The sequence below is a fragment of the Patagioenas fasciata genome, chromosome 4 (assembly GCF_037038585.1).
Source record: "Patagioenas fasciata isolate bPatFas1 chromosome 4, bPatFas1.hap1, whole genome shotgun sequence".
In the NCBI taxonomy this organism is placed as follows: domain Eukaryota; kingdom Metazoa; phylum Chordata; class Aves; order Columbiformes; family Columbidae; genus Patagioenas; species Patagioenas fasciata.
In genome coordinates this window covers 54,657,558-54,674,010 of record NC_092523.1, presented here as the reverse complement: position 1 = coordinate 54,674,010, position 16,453 = coordinate 54,657,558, and the positions used below count along the sequence as shown (strand labels likewise).

The window sequence follows — 16,453 nt, the reverse complement described above, 5'->3', positions numbered from 1 at the left end:
ATCAGCACGATAAAAATCCCAGTTTGTTTTTTTTTTCTGTTTTTTTTAGAGCCCTTTCACTTTGTGTGTTATGCAGCAGAGAGGTAAGTTACTTCTTACTGGATATTTCTCTGTGATGTTAATTATCCTCTTTTGGGGAAGGTTTCTGTGGTTTATGCTGGTGTATGTTCCTTATAGACGTCGATCATAGATTATCATTCTCAAACTAGGCCAACAAAGTGCGAACGTCTTCCCAAAACTCAGATATTGTTTCTGTTCTTACTAATGAGAACGGAATTTGTGAATCACTTTTTAGATTAGGTTGGTTTTAGGTAGTTATGTGAGGTGCAGAGAGTTGGACTTGATGATCCTCATGGGTCCCTTCCTTCTTGAGGTATTCTATAGATTCCAAGTAACACATGTATATGATACAATCACATCCCTGTCATACCTTCAGGTACTGAGATGTGCTGTGTAAGAACTATGTTGGATCTTTATAGACTCTTATATGAAGACAACCTATTTTATGCTACTGTTCATGATATTAGATGGAGATATGACAAAAGGAAGCTGACAAGACTTCATCTGATTATGTTTTTTTGATTATGTCTTGTTTTGGTACTGGGGTCTTCTGCTGGGAGAATATATGATGCAGCAGCTCTTCAGAAACATGAGTTGATGATTTCCCCACACTTCCTTCCCAGTGCTTGTCTCTGTTGTGGGCCCAAGTCACCACAGGTCTTATCAGTTCCTTTGGCAACGGAATTATTTTCTCATACTGGGGAACCAGCTGCAGGTAGCAAACCTCAGCATAGCCCAGTGCATGGGTAGCAGTGGGTGATCTGGGAAGCAGGACATCAGCAGTTTGCCAACTATGTTCTCTCTTGTATTGTGTGCAGAGCCATTTGCATTTGGCAAGTTGCCTTGACATCTATTTGAGTGCACTAGGCTGTACTCTTTTATGACCCTGTCAAACCTACATCCATGTCTGAGAGGATGCTTTACATTTACAGAAGTGAACAAATTATATTCCAAGGAAATGTATATGAATTAAGAAGAGCGACAGTCCTAGTTTGTGTAAGCTAGTTCTGCTGAAGGCAGTGTAATTATCCCAATTTACATTAGCTGGAAATCTAGGCTGAATTTGCTGGTCATGCAGGTTTTTTTTGTTGCTGGTCAGCTGAGGCATGAGCTGGCCAGAAGAGAAGTGGAAATAGCAGTGAGAAGTAGCACTCTTAATAATTGTAAATACGTTAGCATATAAAGGACAAACTTTTTTGTCATTTACTGTGTTTCTGGCAAAGCAGTCCTTGCTGGTAACTGAGGCATTTCAATATTGTGAATATCTGAAAACTGAGCCCTTGGATGTTTCTTGACTAAAGAAAACAAAAAACCTGCAAAAGAAAGAAAATGGGGTGAGGAGAAAAATGTTGGCAACTTGGTAATAAGTCGCAAATGGTGAATGTTTCTGTAACTTCTGTGGATCCATCTCCCCTGAAAGCTGCACAGTATGAGTGTCTCTAACTTAGAGGTTATTGCAACCTCATTATTCAAAACATTTGTTTGCACAGCCAAGAAAGATGAGGTTTAGATCATATGCTGGAGAGACGGTCTGTTGTAAACATGCCCTTTAATACTCTGGGTCTTTGTTTCCCTCCTGAGGTCTCCCTACTTAGATTTTTTGTTCCATTGAGCAGCAGTGAGACTGTATTGTTGCTCCTGAAGCCTTTACGCTTTATACGTATCTAATTTAGCTCTATCTTTGTAGGACTCAGCTTGCCACTTCATCTGTTCAGTAAAGGCTCCTAAGTCCTTTCTTATCTCATGTGCTATTTTGGCTTTTCAAGGAAAGTGAATAAAAACATAAATGATGACCATTAGAGGATGAGGGGTCACTGGTGCATTTCCTCACTTCCTTCCTGTAAACAGTTGTGTCAAAAGATGGAAGTAAATAAATACTTTTACACACATACACACAGATGGATGTATACCTACATTAAAAAATCTCCTAACTGCTTATCAATACTGTAAAGCTGAGGTGGCTACAGATCACCTGTGAAAAAATCTCATCCATAAGAAGTTTCATCCTCTGTTTTTAAGAATAAAGAATCCAGCTGGTGTGGAGGTTGGTTGATGTGTATGGAAACAGCTTGTGTTGTCTATAAGGCATCTAGCACTGACTGTAAATATTGTGATTGGGCTGTCTGTAATAACTTGAGCTTGCTTGCCCTGGTTGATCAAGAAACAAACCTGATAAGTAAAATGCAGCTTGCACTTCTTTATCTGCTGAGCATGTTTTCCCACAGTGGTAGCAAAGTCACTGTTAGAATGGTGGGTGGCAGCTGTTCTGCTCCAGCAACAGAAATAACACCTTTTTGGAAAAGAGGAATACTTCCCTGCTATGAACAACAAGAACTTGTTATGTCTGGATTGAAAGATAAAAAAGTATTGTTTCATATGCTAAAAATGTAACAAAGTCAGTCTGGTTCATTTTTGCAGGTTTGCTTTGTTTTTCTTGCATTGAAAACCTTGCTGCTTTCCTTCCCATCTTCCAGTAACTTCTTTGCGGTTGAATACGCAGAATTTTCCATTGAAAGCCAAAAACAATTCAGCTTTTACATGTTATTCAGGTATTTAACTGCAGATTCCTTTAAAAAATCCACTTTCCTACAACATATTTGAGATCTTCCTGCAAATACTTGGCTCTAAAGTCAACAACAGTCCTCTGTCCTCTTGTTGTCCTGACGCACTTGTGTGTGAATGGCATTCAGAGTGCTCTGAACTGGGATTATGCTCAGCTCCTCCTCCTAAAATACCCTGAATTTACTGTGCATTCTAAGCTTATGGAAGAGACTGGAAGTTTTTGTTTTAAGATCACCTGTGACAATACGACAATTAGTACTCATTGCTGAATCTATGCCGCAAGCTTAAGGTGTAGCACGGAATATATTATATACAACTTTATCACTTGTATATTCAGTAAATCTTTTCTGGTGTATGTAGCCTAGAGGCAACACAGGGAGGAAATTCAAGTTGTTCATTTCATTGCTGCAAATGATTTAACAGATTATTTGGCAATGTCAGGAAGTCTTGAGGATAAGAATTGCTCTTTACAGCCCATGTAAATGACTAATTATATCAAAATAATTTGTGGACTTCTGTTTGACCTGGAGATAGTTGCCTGAACGGGTATATTTTCCAGAAGTGTATGTCTTAACCTGTTTTCTGACTATATATGTAATCCTGACTTTATAAGTTTTAAAAGGCTTGTAAATTTAGGGACTGTCAGTCCATGGAGAAGTATTACTGGTTTAATGAAAAACAGGCCATCTTCGACATGGAATTAAAGTACTATCTTGTTCCCCAGCCATGCCACCTCTTTGCTATGTTGAAAAGATACGCATACCGTAATACAAACCATAATTTGTCTAGCTAAAAGGTTTCTGTTTGAATTCTTTAAATTTTAGGGAATGAAAAGCATAGAATGCCTGACTTCTCCCCCTTTTTAGTCATTCTTAGGTGTTTCGCACGGCCCCTTGTTTTGATATTTCATTGTTTTTCCTGGGTTTCTTGTGTTCAGGAGTACTTACCCTGTGGGTATATAAGCATGTTGGCACAGGAGACAGGATAACCTTTGGCTGTACAGGTGGGAGCATGCCCAGGCCACACACACCTATGTGCTGCCATAAGTTGGCAACAAATTCCTTTGTCCTTTGGTTCCTTTGAGTCACTTGGCTGGGAATGAAACAACTTTCTTCATTGCTTTTCTGGCAGTGCTTCTCTCCATCCCATTTGCTTGTGAGGACACATTTGCTGTGTGTTTTGTGTCAGAGTCACATGTTGGGGAAAGCGCACTGGGTGCTTTGCATGGTCTCAGTGTGCAAAATAAATTGACAGATGTCCCAGGAGGACTTGTCTATATGTGTATTTTTAGTGTAGCTCTCTAACACGTCAACGCAGGAGACAGCTTAGCTTTACAGTGCAGGTCTCCAAAAAAAAACAGCTCTTTTTGCAGGAGTCTGAGATTGGCATATGGCAGAGAGTCCAATGCAGATCACTCCCAAGAGGGGTTCCGAGGAAGTCTAGTGATAGCAAACACGGTTCTCCTTTTTTGTCCTGGTGCACCAGCTGTGAGACGTAGCCTGTTACAGGGGCTGGTGAAGCTCACCAGATTAGTGGGCTGCCAGTCCCGCTGTCCATCCTTCAGTGTTACTGCACCTAAGGTCAAGCACTAGAAATCTTGCCTTGTCTTCAGCTCCTTTGATGCTGGTAATTTTTTCTTTAGTACTAGAAAGAGAAACAAGAAGGAACAAAGCCTGTTAAAAAGCAGACAGGTTAAAATCTTCATGTATAGGGTCTATTCATTTGCTTCAGACTCTGTAGCTCTCTTTGCAAGATAATTTCACAAAAAATTCTCAACCTTTCTTGCTTTGTGATTTCTCTTTCCCTTTGTCCCCCTTCTCTTCCCCTTTATTTTTGCAGTGACATTGATGAGATGCTGAAAGAGGGGTGGCTGCTCTCCAGAATGTCTGCAGGCTGTTATACCATGTGGATGGCAGGGCGACAGAGCCATCTAGTTTTCCTAATGAGGTTCGGTCTGTGACTGATACCCCATGAAAGGTCACCTTATTCCCCTAACAGACATGGTTGCTGTTTATAAATGCTGAAGGATTTCTGGGTGACCTGTTCTTGAGGGATTTACTCCTTGACTTTGTAAGAAAAGATCCAGGTTTCATCCATATTCAGGGCTGTTCTCCCAGCTTCAGTTGCATGAAACTGTGCCATTCTCAGAGGCATGTTGTTAAGCAACAAGAGCTTAGGAGGAAAAAGCAACCATCTCACCACTGCTCTGTGGCAGTGTTCCCACTTACTCCATGCAACAGACAGTCACCCTTTTACTTCAGTCTTGCTGAGTACAGGATGTCAAGCTTTCACATAAAATGCATTTTGGTCATGTCTATGGCATGAGTACCCTGTAAGTTTTGTAACTCCATTTTCCACCATGCCCTACTCCTCCCCTTCCATTTGATTCCTGGACCATGTCAGCAGCAAAGTGTAGTTCTCCTACAGAGTAGAAAATAAATAGTCTACTAAATCCAGGAGCTATTGCTCATCTCACAAAGAATCTCTTTTATAACAGTCATTTTTTTCAGTTGAAAAAAAGGAGAGTAAATAGATACCTATTTTGGACTTCGAGAACTGACTCATGAGGTTAGGGTTAGGGTTCAGATTTAGGGTTAGGGTTGGGTTAGGGTTTAGGGTTAGGGTAGAATTAGTGTTAGTGTTAGGGTTAGGGTCAGGGTTAGGGTTAGGATTTGGGTCATGGTTACGGTTAGGGTTAGGGTTAGGGTAAGGGTTAGCGTTAGGGTCAGGATTATGGGTTAGGGTCAGGATCAGGGTTAGGGTTCAGGTCAGGATCAGGGGTTATGGTTCAGGTCAGGGTTAGGGGTAGGGTCAGGGTTAGGGATAGGGTTAGGGTCAGGGTTAGGTGTTAGGGTCAGGGGTGGGTGTTAGGGTTCGGGTTAGGAGTTACAGGCGAGGGTTAGGGGTAAGAGTAGGGTTAGGGGAAGGGGTAGGGTTTAGGCTGAGGGCTAGGGTTAGCGGTTGGGGTCAGGGCCAGGATCAGGGTCAGGGTTAGAGGTTAGGATTAGGGGTTAAGAGTTAGGGGTTATGGTTAGGGTTAGGATTAAGGGTAGGGTTAGAGGTAGGGTCAGGGTTAGGGTCAGGGCCAGGGTCAGGGTCAGGGTTAGGGGTTAGGGTTAGGATTACGGGTTAGGATCAGGGTCCAGGTTAGGGTTAGGGTCAGGGTCAGGGTACTGGTTAGGGTTAGGGTCTGGGTTAGGGTTTAGGGTTAGGGTTAGCATTGGGGTTAGAGTCAGGGTCATGGTCAGGGTTTAGGGTTAGGGTTTAGGGTTAGCATTGGGCTTAGAGTCAGGGTTATGGTCAGGGTCAGGGTTAGGGTCATGGTCAGAGGTTAGAGTTAGGGTCAGGGTTAGGGTTAGGGATAGGATTAGGGTTATGGTCAGGGTCAGGATCAGGGTTAGGGTTAGGGTCAGGGTTACGGTTAGGATTAGGATTTATGTTAGGGTTAGGGATTAGGGGTCAGGGTTAGGAGTAGGGTTAGGATTAATGTTAGGGTTAGGGTTAGGCTTAGGGTTAGGGTTAGGCTTAAGGTTAGGGTTAGGCTTAGGGTTAGGGTTAGGATCAGGGTCAGGGTTAGGCTTAGGGTTATAGTCAGGGTCGGGGTTAGGCTTAGGCTTAGGCTTATAGTCAGGGTCAGGGTTAGGGTTAGGCTTAGGCTTAAGGTTAGGGTCAGGGTCAGAGTTAGGGCTTACGGTTAGGGGTAAGGGTTAGGGTTAGCGTCAGGGTCAAGGTTAGGGTTAGGGGTTAGGGTTAGGTTCAGGTTCAGTGTCAGGGTCAGGGTTAGGGTTAGTGTAAGGGTCAGGGTCAGAGTTAGGGCTTAGGGTTAGGGGTTAGGGGTTAGGGATAGGGTTAGGCTTAGGGTCAGGATCAGGGGTTAGGGTTAGGGTTAGGGTTAGGGTTAGGGTTAGGGTTAGGGTTAGGGTCAGGGTCCAGGTCAGGTTACAGTCGGATCAGTGTCAGGGTTAGGGCTAGAGATTAGAGTTATGGTCAGCGTCAGTGTGTAGGCTTATGGTAAGGGTTAGGTTTAGGTGTTAGTGCTAGGGTCAGGGTCATGGTTAGGGTTGGCGTTAGGATCAGGGTAACGGCTTAGGGTCATGGTTAGGGTTAGGGTTAGGGTTAGCGTTAGGGTTAGGGTTAGGGTTAGCTTCAGGGTCAGGGTTAGGGTCAGAGTCTGGGTTAGTGTTAGGTTCAGTGTCCTGGTTAGGGTTAGGATCAGGGTCAGGCTTAGGGTCAGGGTCAGAGTCCGTGCTAGTGTTAGGGTCAGGTCAGGGTCCTGGTTAGGGTTAGAGTTAGGGGTTAGGGTCAGGGTTGGGGTCAGGGTCAGGGTCTGGCATAGGGTCAGGGTCAGGGCTAGGGTTTGGGTTAGGGTTATTTTCAGGATCAGGGTCAGGGTAATGGGCAGGCTTCAGGGTAAGGTTTAGGGTTAGGGTTGGGTTACGGTTAGGATTAGAGTTAGGGTTAGGGTCTGGGTTGGGGTTTAGGGTTAGGGTTGGGTTAGGATCAGGGTTAGGGTCAGGGTAAGGATCAGGGTTAGGGGTTACAGTTAGGGTTAGTGTTAGGGTTAGTGTCAGGGTTAGGGTTAGGTGTTAGGGTTAGTGTTAGTGTTAGTTTCAGGTTCATTGTCAGTGTCAGGTTTAGGGATAGGGTCAGGGTTAGGTGTTAGGGGTTAGGGTTAGTGTTAGGGTTGGGGTTAGGGTCAGGGTGACAGTCCAGGTCAGTGTTAGGGTCAGGGTCAGGGTCCTGGTTAGGGTTACGGTCAGGTTTAGGATTAGGGTCAGGGTCAGGATCAGGGTTAGGTGTTAGGGGTTAGGGTTAGGGTCAGGGTGAGAGTCTGAGTTAGTGTTAGGGTCAGAGTCAGGGTCCTGGTTAGGGTTATAGTTAGGTTTAGGGTTAGGGTCAGGGTCAGGATCAGGGTTAGAAATAGGGTCAGGGTCAGGGTTAGGGTAGGATCCTGGTTTGGGTTAGGGGTTAGGGTTAGGGTAAGGGTTAGAGTTCGCGTTATTGTCAGAGTCAGGGTCAGGGTTAGGGTTAGGGGTTAGGATTTGTGCTAGGGTTGGGTTTAGGTTCAATTTCAGTGTCAGGGTCAGGTTTAGGGATAGGGTCATGGTCAGGGTTAGGGTTAGTGTTAGGGGTCACGGTTAGGGTTAGGGTGAGAGTCCGGGTTAGTGCTAGGGTCAGGGTCCTGGTTGGAGTTAGGGTCAGGGTCCTGGTTAGGGTTAGGGTCAGGTTTTGGGTAAGGGTTAGGGTCATGGTCAGGGTCAGGGTTAGGGTCAGGGTTCAGGGTCAGGGTTAGTGTTAGGGTCAGGATCAGGCTTAGCTTTAGAGGTTAGTGTTAGGGTCTGGGTTAGGCTTAGGTTAGGGTTAGGATTTAGGGTTATGGTTAGGGTTAGGGTCAGGGTCAGGGTTATGGTTAGGGGTTAGGATTAGTATTAGGGTTAGGGTTAGGTTCAGTGTCAGGGTTAGGGTTAGGGTCAAGGTCATGTTTAGGGGTTAGGGTTAGTTTTAGGGTTAGGTTCAGGGTTAGCGTTAGGGTTAGGGTTATATTCAGGATCAGGTTTAGGGTGAGCTCATGATCCAGTCTAGGTCAAGAGAGTGGTATTGGTGCCAGTATGGCTTCATCAAGGGACCTGAGTTTCTGCTTTTGCTCTGTAGGATCCTTTCTTTCACACCATAATGAGATGGTTTCGTTCGATATAACCTTGTTTTGCCTTAGGTGATGATCACTTCCAGGAGATGCTCTCCTATTTTCCCTGTTCAGTGCAATGAGTGTCCTTCAGGAGCTTCTGAATTGCAGTAGTTACCACCCCCTAAGAGGGGGAAAAAAGCAATCATTGACACTCAGTGGTTCCTGAGTATCAAGAGGGGAATCTGCAGCTCAATATTTAGTGTGAAAATGTTAAAGGAGTGATATTTTGTAGAGGCTGCTGCATATGATTCTATGTTTGTTACGAACACAACATGTTCCTTATCGGGAAGCAAATCCGTGTGAGTATGAGAGCATACACGAACCTATGACATCTGAAATGGAACAGGTAAGCAATTCCTCAAGATATAATCCTTCCCACTCACTCCTTCTATTCCCCACCTCCCCGCTCCAGCTTCCTAAGCAAAACAGTCCTACTTTTATTTGTGTTCCAAATCCCATGTTGAGTTGGCTACAACTGAACTGAACACAGCAAAGTACAAAGGGTGACATTTACAGCTTGTCCTTGTCTTTATCTGGCACCTGTACGCATGATGATCTAGCCAAGGGAAACACCATTGCCAAATGTCAAACCAAGTTATCTTAATACAACACAATCCCTGTTATCTTAACACAACACAAACTTTGGTTACTGTGACCTGCTTACACAGCACTTTTGAGTAAGGTGGAGAACTTCCTATATCTGCCCACAGCTATCAAAACAAAAATCATGCACTTTTGAAAAGGCCACGTTCCTTGAGGCTGCTTTGTGGAAGCCACTGGTGTCAAGATGTTGACTATTGTACAGCTCATTCTGGACCTAGTGCAGTTTTAGGTTATGGAGTAAAAATTCTTCCTTGATTCCTGGAGTCAAGTGTCTGGCATTGCCTTGTCGAGGATTTCTCTTCTGACAGTCATCCTTTCATTGGGTTAGTTTTCTTTACACTGGTAGCACTCCTAAGACTCCTCCATTTGCAGCCTACCCCGCAGTGGTCCCACAGAGCAGGGACAGCTGTCAAGTCCAAATTCCTTTTTGAAGCCATGCTGCCTGATATTTCATACCACTTGCTTAAACAGATGAGGATTTCCCTTGGTTCAAGTGCACATAGTGTCCATTTTTGCCTTGTACTTGAAAGGGGAAAGTTCTTCTACTCCACCTGAAGAGAAGCTGCCCAATTAACGTACACTGTGATTAAACGACAAAAGACGTATCCATCATTAACCAATTGACATGAGATAAATGCTTTCTGACCACCTGTAAAATGAGGGGATATTTTTCAAGTTACAGATCCTTCTGCATGACAAGAGGGAGACAAGGGAGACAGAAGATTAAGTGATACATTGTTTAGAAGCAGAGTGCTTAGTTTATATTTAACTAATAATTAATAGATGTATTGTAAGTAAGAAACTAAACAATTATAACTAACATCATCAATTATTTCTTAGTGTAGATGTATAGTATGTCAAAATTTTCAAAAATTGTAATGCATATGTAATATTTATGTGAATATAAGCAACACAAGAGCATCCAGTTTTTGGAGCACTTATGGAGGATGATCCCCACTGTTCCTGAGCGCTGATAAAATAAAGAATGCTACTTAACAGTATAATTGACTCTACTGTTAAGTTTATTTCTCCGTTTCAGTTGGTGAACCAGGCCAGGAGGTCCCACTCTGCCCGGCTGCAGGACCTGTTGAGTCAAGGACTCTCTTGGCATGCCCTGGAGATTTCTCTGGGCACACTCCTTGTCTCAATCAGATTGCTGTGGGGACAGACAAGGACTTCTGGTAAGAAGGCATTCTTTTCAAAAATAAGAAAAATGTAAAAGGGGACCAGTCCGAACTATCCATAAGTCGTATGCAAGATAGCATATACCAGATTGCTAGCACCTTGAAGGTATACTGTAGTGGCAATGCAGTTGCCAGTAGCTGCTGCAGAGTGGTTTGTGTGGAAAACTCTCTCTGCTGTGGTGGTTGTGATGTGAAAACTTTCTCTGCTGAAGCTGTTGTGGCCTAAAGCCAGCTCTGCATATAGTTGTAAAGTATATTGTAGTTTTGTTCATAGTTATGCACTTTAATGACTAAAAATATAACAGAAGCTGCTGTGGCTTTAACTTGTAAGGAGTGTGAGTGTTGTGAACCCAGCTATGTTGTAAAGTGTCCTAACTGTAGAACTGAGTGTTACATAGATTTGAGCTGTGCGCCTGAATTGTTTTGTGTTAATTGGAAGTTTTGGAGAGAGTGGGGATTGTATGTTGTGAGTAGCTTTTGGTATTATCTGTGGAGTATTGATATATGTATTAATACTCCTAGTTTGTATTTGTTATGAGCTGTATTGTTCTGTATTAATCATAATGGGAGGACAGCACAGTAGTGGTATTCTGAAAAGAACTTGTTAGGGTGTGTTTTAGCTCACAGGAAAGAAATTGAGGAGCCACCTGGTGATAATAAGAATAGAGAAACCTAATCTCCTTGCCAATCTTGTCCTTGTTCTGGGGCTCATAAAACTGTCAGCATTTTTCATTCGAATCCAAGTCATGCCACCAATAAAATCTGTCAGGCAAAAATTTTGGAGGCAAAAATTCAGAAAAGTGCAGTTACTTAGAAGGCACTTAGAAGAACATGGCTGAAAGGAAAATTCACTAAAAGAGAACAGGTCCTGTTTTTAACAAAACCGGAACACCCATTTAAACAGACAATAGAATTGAAAAGGGTATGAAAAATTGATGTATTCTCAGACTTATTTTAAGTGACTACTTTGCTGCCTGAAAGAAAAGGAGGGGCTGAGCAAAAGGATTGTTCCTCATTAGTGTTGTTAACCTAAAAGAAGAGAAATCAAAAAGACTATATAAAAGTCTAATGCTTATGTAAGTCACCTACCAAAGCTGGTAACAAGTCCATGGTGCAGTTCAGGCTTAAGTGCGTAGTGCTAGTCACTCAGAACGTGGGTGCTCTTTACCTCTGACTTGAAGAAAGCAAGATCAGCCTCACTGCAGAGCTCAGCTTACAAAAGTAAGTAGGTTTATGAAACCTAGATTCCTCTAAATACAAGAGCATATCAGTTTCATCTTGTGTTCTGAAAAGGGACATTTATGCTCCTGATCAGCCTTGGTGATACCCTGTCAAACCTGCATCTCAACAGAGCATTGATTAATAACATGAGTCAAAGCTGTTCAAAACCTATAGCACTAGTGATAACAGAGGAGTGCTTGCATCCAGGAAGATGAAGTTCATGGTCTCAGACTTGGCATGCTATAAGACCCAAGACTGTTCTTCACCTTTATGCTATATTTTAAAATATTTTTCTCTCCTACAATTTTGTTTTGCAGTCATCTTTTTCTAGGACTGAGGCCTTTTGTCTCATGACAATAGGTCTTATATGTGGTAGTAGAGTAGAGAAGTAATTATACACATAGTTGGTCTGAAAACGTACGTATAGCAGAGGGAGGTTGCTGTTATGTGCAGTGGTTTGGATACAACTTCCTAACATGGCTCTGCTTTGGGTTATCGGGTTTGCAAACTAGAAGAAGAATACAAACATAGAGTCAAAGGGGACTGTCGAGGGTTAAGATTGTGGGGTGACAATCAAACCCTGGCAGATGTATTGTTAACCTCTTCTCCCCCCCACTTCCCCCTTTTGCCCCTCCCTCTCCCCCCTTCCCACTCAGGACAGGTGATCGGGAGGGAAAGAAGGACAGAGAGAAGAGAGTTGGAAAAGTTAAAGATGTTTTACTAATGCTACTAATAAGAATAGAGAAAATAATACAAAATATACAAAACCAATCTTGTAAGTTCCAGCAACTGCAGAGCCAGCACCCAAAGTCCTGGATTAGACTCTGTAGCCAACTGGAGCTGGATTCAGTCTCTCACTAGGCCTCAGTTTGCAGGGACGACCAGCAAGGTCCTCTCCTAATGTCAGCCATGAGGAAAAAGGGAAGGAAAAAGGCAAAAAAGGGAAAAGGGACGAGAACCTCATGATCTCCCACTTTTATATAAAGTATTCACGTGAATGGCATGTTATACACCGTTGGTCAGTCTCTCGATCACCAGTTTCTCGTTGCCCCTCTCGCGAGATGTCCATCCGTGCTTATCAATAAGTTTGCATTCCATTGCTAGGTTTAACCAAAACATGTGTTGGGTTCTCCAGGAAAATGCAGCTAATATGAAGGCTTTAGCTGACAGGCAAAAATTCACTAAAAGAGAAACTTGTTTTTTAACAAAACCAGGACAGGGACCTTTAACACAATCTTTCACACAGTTTATGCCTAGTGGTCTGGTATCAAACTGGATGTTTCCCGTAGCTATTGCTATACTCAAAAGGCATGTATTAGTGTAGAGGGTTTTTTAATTTCTCGAAAGACATAGAATATACCATTCTAGAAAGACTAATTTTTTGAATTGTTAATAGAAAATACTTCCTCTTGGAGCTAATGAGTTCACACTGAAGGATCAGGATAATACGGAAAATGTAACCAAATTGTATGGAAAGTCTGAAATACTGTTAAGTTCTTAAGTTTTTTCAGAGCAAAATTTAGGCTTAGAAACTGATTATTTACACTTTCTGAAACTAGTTTGAGACTTCTCAACTGCTGCATGTAGGGTTGATGTGGATTTTTTTTTTCAGCTTTGATTTCTACTGTTGAGTTGTTTTGACATAGCATGCAGTGATAGCCAGCATAAAGAAATGAATGCTGTCAAAACAGAGGTAAAAAAAAAAAAAAAAGTTGTGTAACTTGAGACCACAACCACCCCAGCTCTTCATCTGTTTTCCTATTTTTTTTGACCCCTTTTACACCCTTACATGTGTCATGGATAACATATGTTTTGCAGTGCAATGTAAACATTAAATAGTCTGTGTATATATAGAGGAGTAGTTTATTATCTGGGGGCAAATGCATGGCAAAACTAGCTGTACAAATGGCCACTCTAGCTGGTTAAACTTCTTGATCTAAATGCGTTCACTGACATTTGCTATATCAGCTTCTGTTGTCAAGTGGTTTGTAAAGGTACAAAATATCTCTTCCCCCAAGTATGTCCCAGTGTCTGTTTGCTTGCAGCATTTGTCTCTCATAGCAGTAAAATCGGTGATCATTTTCTTGACTTGTTCATCCGCCATCTGAGGGTTGCATTTAATGAGATGAACAAGCGATCTGGAAAGGAAGTCAAATGCAGCATTAGGACTAGTTACTGAAGACTGACAGACTGTAATATCATCCAAAGTTTGTAACTGTACAGTATGTCTAGAAGAGCATACACCATGACTGCCATCCATGGATCTATTTCTATCTCACTTGGTCTACTTCTTCCACAACTGTGGTGGAATATTATTCTTAAGCACAAATCGACATTTTCAGTGAAACCCATCAATAAGACTTGCATCTGCTGGGATACAGATGTCCATCTAGTCAACTGAGATACTTACATTGATAAGAAACTATCTTTCCTGCATAGCTGCATTTTGTATTATAACTGACCTGTCCTAATAATCTTGTCTTTCAAGGTGGAATGTCATTGGAATAAAGTTTTTATTTGCCTACAGAAGCCTTAAAAACAAATGGACTTTACATTTCATTCTCCAAAGGAAAAAACCACCAGAACTGCATGCATCAACTGTGGAGTGAAGAAATTGTACTCATAAACTCCCTACTATGAGTGGATTGGACTCACTGAACTTTTCCTTCAGTAATCACTTGCAGCATTGCTAAAACTGGGTTGGAAGGCTCGGCTTTGCTTAGGATAGTTATAACTAGTAAAGTAAGTTTAGAACTTGATTCTAGCACAGTTGCAGCAGACGATCCCAAGTTTAACAGACTGTGCATTAACCAAGAGGTGTCACACTTCTCCTGGCCAATGTGTCCCGTGTTTCTGCTGGAGCAGTACAGAATTTTTTATTGTGGCAGTGTCAAATGCTAGTGACACAAAACTTTCTTCTGCTCCTACTCTGAAATAACATGGCCTTGTGTGAGCATAGGATTACTGTGCTGGTGAGTGACTTAGTCACTTAGAGGTGTGGTCTCATCATTTTTGTACATTTTGTGAAGCTCCATGTCCAGCTGACCAAAGAGAGAGAAAATGCTGCAGCAACAGTTAGTTTTGGTATTTTAAAGGAAGCAAACTTATTTTTTTACATTTCAAAAATACACAGGAGTGGGAGTTGGCAACTGGGAGTTGGCAGAGTCCAATAAAGAGAGATGCACTATAATAACAGAATTACAGATACTGTAGGTAGTCATTTTAGGGTTTCTCGTTATCAGAGAAAAGAGTACATTTCCTAAAGAGATTTCACGTATTAGCTTGAGCCCTTCAAAGTTTCTTCCTCTGGGTAACTGAAAGAGGCTTATTTTTGAAGTTTTCCTTTACATGGTGATCACTGAGCTTTACTGCTAACAGTGAATATAACCTAGGCAACTCACAGAGCTGCATAGAGCAGCTCTACTTTTAGTTAAGCAATTCTGTTGGAGACCAATGAGGGGAGTACTGAGACTAAACTAGTTTTTGTTCATTTAGGGGAACTGCAGAAAGGAAAAATTTTCACAATGAGAACAATCAACCATTACAATAATCTCCCCAGGGAAGTGGTACATTCCCCAACACTGAACACTTAAGATTCAACTGGACAGGGTGCTGGGCCAGCTTATCTAGACCCTGCTTTTGCCAAGCAAGTTTGGACCAGGTGATTCTTGAGGTCCCTTCTGACCTGATATTCTATGATGAATGACATGTCACCTTTAGACTGTCTGGTTCTAGGGCATTCGTGTTTCTTAACTCTACGTCCTTATAGGGTTCTCTAGGTCTCTGATGACAGTGTCTGTGCATTTGTCTGTTTATAGTTCAGTTACACGAAATAATTAGTGTGTCAGCAAGGGCAATCTGCAAGTATTGGTTTTGTTTGTTGTTGTTTGGTTGTTTTTTTTTTTTTTGCAACACTCACTCTGTTTTAGCAAATAGTGTCAAATAAACTCCTGTATCCACAGTTTAGTTTGAAAATATTGGCAGAACTTTTAATTTTTGAGATCCTGAAAAGAAAGAACTCTTGGATAGGATTCTGATTGCATTCTATACAAATCACAACTATTTAACTTCTTTAAGAGATGGGATCAGTTGAAATTTTCAATTTGTCCCACTTGAAATGAATGTATTTGAAAAAGGCAGGTCTTTGCAGTGTGTGTCAACATGCAAATCTGAACTCCTTTCTCTAACATTCATTGAAAAATCTGAAACATATGTAATGCGATTACTAAAACTTGCAAGATAATGAGGATTACTATATGCTGAAAAATGACATTTTAAATGATGCTATTTGGGGATTTTGTTGATTTCTGTAAACAATTTTTTTTAATTAAACCCACAGTTTGTGTAGAAGTAGTGAATGTTTCATTGAAAATAAAGATTTTTACCTTTCACTGAAATTTGTTACATCTTTTTCTTTTTCTAAAATGATATCAGAATCTTAAAAGTACAGATTCCTCCTGTTAGAAGGAAAAATAAACAAAGAAAATCCTCCAACCCCCAAAAAATCCCAAACTACAGTGTTTAGTTCACAGTAGTTAGCATATTGTATGAAGTTCAGCTGGCTGAAAATAAGGGTATTCCACTTCATGTTCATCATGACATTATGCAGAATTAATTCCAACCAGTTACTGACACTTTTGCAAAGCTTGTAAGGACATCATAAGAAGGAAAGCAATTCAACTAGAATGTTCTTACCTGCAATTTGAGCAAGCTTTTTCTTATTTTTGGATGAAGCTAAACCAGAGAAAATAAAGAAAATAAGCAGTATCCACTTCATTCCTGTGGAATATTTGCAGGTGTAGATGATACAGGGGAGCTTGGAAATGCATATGAGTGAAGGCAACGAAATAATTTATCTGCTGTTATCAAACAGTGTCTATAAACAATTAGCCATACAAATGCTGATTGCTGTAAATTTCCATTCAGACTTGGAGAGGGCTCCCAGACTGAACCCAGCCTTGCTAAAAGGGAGTGTAATAAATTATTAGGTTTGTGATTTAGAGGGGGCAGTTTCGAAAAGACCTCATAAAGTCAGATTTTAGCCTTACCCAGCTACATAAGAAAAGGTACAAATTAAGATCTGATGTAAAGTGTAACTTGTTCTAACCTTAGAATTGTGCTCTCCTCTGTCCCTCCT

At 41.6% G+C, this 16,453-nt stretch overlaps 1 protein-coding gene across 2 annotated transcripts in view; it reads right to left on the bottom strand.

Moving 5' to 3' along the window:
* Positions 1–16,453, bottom strand: part of LOC136101007 (albumin) — a 433,515-nt gene that overhangs the window by 402,092 nt on the left and 14,970 nt on the right. The gene's annotated exons all lie outside the window — the stretch shown is intronic.